Source organism: Haplochromis burtoni, unplaced genomic scaffold (genome assembly GCF_018398535.1).
Source record: "Haplochromis burtoni strain Fernald_Lab_line unplaced genomic scaffold, NCSU_Asbu1 Contig_1768, whole genome shotgun sequence".
Taxonomy (NCBI): Eukaryota; Metazoa; Chordata; class Actinopteri; order Cichliformes; family Cichlidae; genus Haplochromis; species Haplochromis burtoni.
In genome coordinates this window covers 1-7500 of record NW_024584129.1, presented here as the reverse complement: position 1 = coordinate 7500, position 7500 = coordinate 1, and the positions used below count along the sequence as shown (strand labels likewise).

Here is a 7500-nt window from a genome sequence, read left to right as displayed (position 1 = left end):
CGATTGCCCTTCTTTTCTTTTGACTGAGTATTTGCAATGTTGAATTTTGTATTCTTTTATACAAGGTAAAGAAGTATCAGTTTTGAACCTCAAGATACTGTGGACGAAGAGTTTCCTTTTTCCTTTCTTTAACTTTACCATTCAGGGTTGATTACAGGGTTGCACTGTAATGTTGCATTTTGTTAGCTGACATTTCATTATGTTTTTATTTGACGTAAAACTGTGATTTTCTTTTTTTTCTCTCATATTTTTTTTGTTGGCCAGACTGCATCCCAGCTTGTTTAGGCTCTGTATTCTGTAGTGTTGATGCACGCTGCTCTCTCATGTAGGGATAATGGCAAACTTCAACTGGCACATTCCACATCTACAGCAGTTTGCTCCTTTAGATGTTGTACAAACTTCAAGCAGAGAGGTTTGAAATGCATTGTGGTGAGAGGATCATGTACACCAGCTGGCCTCACCAGTTAGTCATTGATCGTCTCATCACAATGCAGTGTTTTACTGGGAAACCTTTGGTCCTGCAATACATATTTTACCTTGAGACACGGCACAGCTCACTATGGCAGTGGCACTCCCCGATCACTACAGCCTCTGGTCACAGCTGTTGTGCAGGTGTTTGTGTGTGTGTGTGTGTCATTTGTAAAATGGAAGTGGTTATAATGAGTTGGTCACGCACACACAGCTGGTCTCAGTGGATATTACATAAGGATTGTGGGCAGCAAATTAAAGATGTGGCATCATTTTCTTAGGCTCTTTGATAACTCATAGAAGGTTGCAGGCAAACATGGCTTACTGTTTGAAATCCGTTTGTAGCCTAACCATAGCATTTAGCTTCAACCGTGAACATCAAGAGTCTTCCTGCTGTTTGTTGCAAAACATTAAACATTTGCTAGTGTCTTAGTATGTGTGTGCACTTATAAAATTCACATTTGTAAACTTTGTAATCACAGTTGTTTCCCTGTAATCTTACACAGTCCTAATATTACTTGTGACATTCTATGTTTCTCAGGAAACTGAATGATCTGTTGAGTCTTTTTTGAAAGAGAAAGTCCAGAATATATAACACTTAGGTCACTAATGGTTTGATGTAAAAAAAAAAAACCAATTCATTGACTAGGAAAATGTTTGGTCAGGAGCATCCTTAATGATAACCGTTTAAGCACAGTTAAATCATCCAGCCGTCCAGCGGAGAAGATCGAGTGCAAGCCAACAGGACAGTCTGCTTCTCACACCACACAGGAAACACACACATCTATTTTGGCCCAAACAGTCCTACTTGCCAGATTTTACCTGGAACATGAAAGTCAAATGGTCAGAGTTCGACTATCAGGGAGCAATCCAAGTACTAGGAGCTCCGGGAGGTTTGCTGCACAAAGAAAAGAGAACTGTCAGAAATTTTGATTGCACCTGGTACATATCGAAAATTCTCATTGTCGTCTCATATGCAGCAGTCTCACACCATGTGTGCACCTTGGCCTTTAAGCAACACAAAAGGGAAACATCCCAAATAAGAAAACCTACCTCTGTGGAAGAGAGAGCAGCGGGTATCAGAGCTGTGTTAACTGTTGATTGGCTGGTAAGACAGCTGATTCACATGAAAACAAGTCTTGCAAGCTGCCAGGCAGCATAGAGTGGGTTTGCTTGCCGTCTGAAGACACTGAATTCTGCTGTGTTTAGGTTGTTCAAAGTGAACATACATTTACTGGTTTGGGGGTTGTGCTTAATTATCTGTAATTCCTCACTAAGAACAAAGCCTTATGTTTGTATTTCAGTCAGACATTCCTGTGAACTGCAAGAAGCTTGTAGTCTTCATGGGGACTGACTGCTGCTATTTATCGCAGGAATCGATCACTGTGAAAGCCAGACAGTTTGGGGAATACCGAAATGAGAGCAAGGTACAAAAATCAACTTCAGCCTGACTAGTAATCCTCTGACTCGTGTTCCTGCCTGTAGAATGATAGAAATCGGCCTACAAAGCAGGTGTCTGCTGAACCCTTTGATAATTTTAACTTTCAAAGACAAAACCACAAAGAGGAAATGGAATGCTGTGAAAATGACCGACGCATGCAAATGATCACTCCTGGTTTTGGATGTTGCATCAGTTGTATTTGAATAATTTATTTTTTGTTGCCTGCAAGTGGACAAAAAAAATGAAGCTATATGACACTAAGATCAGATTTAAACAAAACAAACTAACACTTTGAAGTAAATGCTGAATCTTTTCAGGATTGTGTTTGGGGAATATTTGCATAGCAACTTGTAATGATGATTTGGTGCGCTGCTGTAATTTGTCAGTTGGATATTCGTGTTTTCTGATCATAGCTAATGTTGGACTTTTGAGTAAAAAGTCCTCAATCATCTCCAGTGTATTTCCTTTAGTTTCTCTTCTAAAAGGAAATGAAGATCCTCTTAGGACCCGATTCTTCTTTTGATACTGACATTTTTACACATTTGTCCAATCTAAATGTTGAAAGATTTACACCGTTTCTGAAAATGGTTTGTACAGTAATCCTCTGTAATGGTATACTTCAGTACTCGGTACATATTAGGCCTTTCATAAGGCTGGCTAGTTTTTATTGATTTTAATATGCAAATGAAAGACAGCTAGTAGAATCGTATATTGATCATGGTGTGTAAAACAATGAAATAAGCCTTAAATATGCTGTGAAATGGATACATCATACATGTAGTGGTTGCAAGAAGCAGCACAATGGATGTTTCATTGGTTATAGTGGAATAAAGGACATGTGGAATTGTATTTCTGATCTTTTCTTTGTCTCGCCACCATGTTAGGGTGATGAAATACCAATATTGTAGTAATACAACAATATTTCTGAGTACTTTGGAAACTGTGAACAACATGACAGAATGTGGTTTTCAGAAGTATTTTGATCCATGCCATGACTTCCATTCCACAATCTGCAGTGAACATAACAGCCATTCAGTAGTGGTTTTCTCCTTTATACAGAAATTTGTCAAAAGTGTCATTGATAAAATCTCCTAATATTTTGCTTTCCTATTGATAAACTGTATTCATACATTTTAGCTGTATCCCTAGTTGAACTTTTCCTCATCTACAAGAGAGACCTTCTCCCAGTTATTGGGTAATTCTTTTTGTTTGTTTGGTATTTTATTTTTTTCCTGGCATCGCAAAACAATTTCAGCCTTAAATTCCAATATGTCTAATTAACTTTATGCTTTAAATGAGCTATTAATTTTATATTGTTCTAACTTTTTCAGGTTGTAGTCTGTGCCTGGCCTTCCATTAGCCATTCTGGGTATGACTCATCTATTAGTACCTGATTCACAGGTGCTGCCAGATACTCATGCAGTGCAGTTAGCTTCTATAGTCAGTAGATGTGAATCATGTCTGGGCCTGGTGCTGTCCAGGTCTTCATGCTTGAGACCCTTTCTTGGATGTCTGCCACTGTGATGGTTACTGGATCCTATTCAGGGAGGTTGCTGTGGTTTCCTCTTAGATCCACTAGCCACTGAGCATTCTTGTCATGGGTTGTGTCCATGTCCCATACGCTTATCCAATATTGCTTCATCTCCAGCCTTGGTTGGGCTGTTCTCATGTTGTTCCGCTGCCACTGAGAGTACACCTTGGATGGTTAAGTGGAATAGCAGCTGGCCAAAGCTGTGAGTCTTTGCCTGGCAGTTTCCGAGGCCTCAGATATGGACAGCTAAGACATACTGATGGCATTGGTTACAAAAGAATGTAAACTCCCATCCTTTCTGTCTGGCAGCTGTTGCCATTAGAATTATTAACTGAATGGACTGTTGTGCCAAACACATTTTTCTTTTCCCAAATTGGCTCTAATGAAGGGGGGAGAAAATATAACAAGGAAGAGCTCCAGATGACCAAGGAAGGGTGTTAACGACCACACCAGAACATCCAGCTGCATTCCAAGGAGGGGCAGCAGGGAGAGGTAGAGAGAGGAAACCCCTCCCTCCACGATGATGTCCCATGGGAGCCAAGGCTGTGTTAAACATACAACAGTTTAACAATATTTAGACAAGCCTGTGAAATACCAGGAGAATATACAGTGTGGGCCATTTATATGGATACACTGTAATAACATGGGAATGGTTGGTGATATTAAAGTCCTGTTTGTGGCACATTAGTATATGTGAGGGGGCAAACTCCTCAAGCTGGGCGGTGACCATGGTTGCCATTTAGAAGTCGGCCATCTTGGATAAAACTTGTTTTTTCAATAGGAAGAGGGCCATGTGACACATCAGACTTATTGGTAATGTCACAAGAAAAACAATGGTGTGCTTGGTTTCAACGTAACTTTATTCTCTTTTACCCCCTCACATATACTAATGTGCAACAAACAGGACTTTAACATATCACCAGCCATTCCCATGTTATTATGGTGTATCAATATAAATGGCCCACCCTGTAGAATACAATAGAATAATCCTTTAATTGTCCCACAAGGGGAAATTTGGCAGCAGCCAGAAAGACACAGAAAGACACACAGACATATAGTCTGGTCAGGTAGGACAAAACTTGAACTCCAAACCGTAATACACAACATGTTTGGAGGTTCAAACTTTGTTGTCTTAGGTTGTTACGCAGTGCCTTTTGAGTTGGAAATATCAAGTTGTGGGCCTGTTCTTGATACATTCTTGATAAAAATCTGCTGCTATCAACCAAAATAATGGTGGTGGACAAACGAGGGTAGACATTCAGGAAGACCATGATTCCAAACACAAGCCAAGAAAACTCAGAAAAGAAAATAAAGCTACTAGAATCGCCCAGCCAATCACCTGAACCGAATCTAATTGAAAATCTGTGGTAAGAAGCAAAGCTGATAGATATTTGAGTTCATAGAAGGGGCCCACAAAACCTTCAGAATTTGAACTGTTTTTATGGAAGAATGTGCCACACCTGAGTAATGCATGATACCAGGTTCTCCATATAGGAGGTGTCTTGAAGCTGTCATCACCAACAAAGTCTGTTGTAATTAATATGCAAACTGTCATGACCACTGATCAACAACCATTGATCATAGACCACTGATCAATGGCCATAAATACCATTAACAGAGAGTTGGAGAATGGCTCCAATTACAGCATTGGAAGATGGAGAAAGATGTACTCTGAGGCCCCCTTTCGATTCAGAGATGGTCTTTCCCTATTTACGTAAATGGCCTCCTTGACTCCGCACTCAAGCCAGCGTTCCTCCCTATGGATGTTACATCCTCATCATTGAAAGAGTGTCCACTGGCCTGTAGGTGTGAATAGACTGCAGAGTCCAGGCCTGACGAGGGAGCTCTTCTGTGTTGTGCCATCCACTTCACCAGATGTTGTTTGGTTTCCCCGATGTATAAATCCTGGCAATCCTCCTGGCATTTAACAGTGTACACTTCTGTTTGTGTCGGGGGACCCGATCCTTGGGGTGGACCGGTTTTTGTTGCAGCATATTTTGGGGTTTAAAAGCCACAGAGACCCGGTGTTTAGAAAAAAATGCGTCTCAACTGTTCCGAAACGCCTGACAGATATGGGCTCGCTAAGGGTTTTCGCTTAGGCAGCGGTTGTCCTTCTCTCCTGGATCGGCTGGAGCCTTCTTTTGGCGCCTTCCCAGCTTTGACAAAAGTCCTGCTGGGATAACCACATTTACTCAGGGCCTTCTTGAACTGGTGTTTTTCTGCTTCCCTGGCCGCTGTGTCTGTGGGGATGGTGTTCGCTCAATGTTGTAGTGTCCTGATAAAGCTCAGTTTGTGCTCCAGTGGATGATGAGAGTCAAACTTCAAATACTGATCCGTATGCGTAGGTTTACGGTACACATCATGTCCCCCATTACTGATGGAAATCTCACAGTTTAAGAAGTCTAACCTGCCACTTTTCATATCCTCCCTGGTGAATTTGATGTGTTGGTCCACCGAGTTAATGTGATCTGTGAATTGTGGTACGTCCTGAGATTTGATTTTCATCCAGGTGTCATCCACATACCTGAACCAATGACTTGGTGGTCTTCAAGGGGAGGATGACAGAGTCACATAACAGGGCCAAAATGGGTGAAACTGGGGAACCCATGGAGTACCCATGTTTCTGTCTGTAGAACTGACCCTTGTATTTGAAATAGGTGGAATTAAGACACAGTTCCAAAAGCAAACACACTTGGTCGATGCTGAGAGTGGTCCTGTTACTGAGGTTGGGGTCACCCTGTAATCTCTTGCGAACTACCTCCAACGCTTCAGTGACTGGAACACAAGTGAAGAGAAGTGTAACATCATACAAGACCATCTAACTGTTTTAGACAATTTATCACTCTCTTCCTGTAACCACTTCCTGGGCTTGTTTCAGAGGCTCATAAGTGTTTTTGTCACTGAGCAGTCACAAAACAGTGTGACCAGCAAACCACCCCCACATGTAGAGACCATTCATTTACCTTTTCTGCACTGCAAAAAGACACGATAGGTGGAACCAACGATCTCAAATTTGGACTCATCAGACTAAAGCACAGATTTCCACTGTTCTAATGTCCATTCCTTGTGTTTCTTGGCTCAAACAAATCTCCTCTGCTTGTTGCTTTTCCTTATTCGTGGTTTCTTAGCAGCTATTTGTGCATAAAAACCTGAATATTCACACAGTCTCCTCTGAATGTATATATGTATGCTATATATATATTTATATGTATATATATATATATATATATATATGTGTGTGTGTATATATATATATATATACACTGTGTGTGTATATGTATATATATATGTGTGTGTGTGTGTATATATGTGTGTGTGTGTGTGTATATATATATATATATATGTGTGTATATATATATATATATATATTATATGTGTATATATTATATGTGTGTATATATGTGTATATATATATATGTGTGTGTGTATATATATATATGTGTGTGTGTATATATATATATGTGTGTGTGTGTATATATATATATGTATTGTGTATATATATATATGTATTTATATATATATATATATGATGTATATGTATATATATATATACTATATATATGTATATATATATATGTATACGTATATATATGTATACGTATATATATGTATACGTATATATATATGTATACGTATATATACGTATACGTATATATACGTATACGTATATATATATATACAGCCTAGGTTAACCAATGGCTAACTGAAGGCCGGACGGTCCTGATCCCCAAGGACCCCAAGAAGGGACCGGTCCCCTCCAACTACCGACCAATAACCTGCCTCAGTACTACATGGAAGCTCCTGTCAGGCATCATATCGGCTAAGATGAACAGGCACATGGGTCAATACATGAGTGGGACACAGAAAGGGATTGGCAAGAATACCAGAGGCGCAAAACACCAGCTACTGGTAGACCGAACAATCAGCCGAGACTGCAAGACCAGGCTGACCAACCTGTGCACTGCCTGGATTGATTACAAGAAGACCTATGACTATGCCCCACACATGGATCCTGGAATGCCTAGAACTACAAGATCAATCCTAAGAGCCTTCTCTTTTT

At 40.1% G+C, this 7500-nt stretch overlaps 1 protein-coding gene across 1 annotated transcript in view; it reads left to right on the top strand.

Moving 5' to 3' along the window:
* Positions 1-2758, top strand: part of LOC102295479 (alpha/beta hydrolase domain-containing protein 17C) — a gene marked incomplete at its 5' end in the record, with an annotated part of 13935 nt that extends 11177 nt beyond the window's left edge. Inside the window, 1 exon segment of the mRNA XM_005952549.2 lies at positions 1-2758. This exon segment is cut by the window's left edge and continues 569 nt beyond it.
* Positions 2759-7500: the final 4742 nt, after the last annotated feature.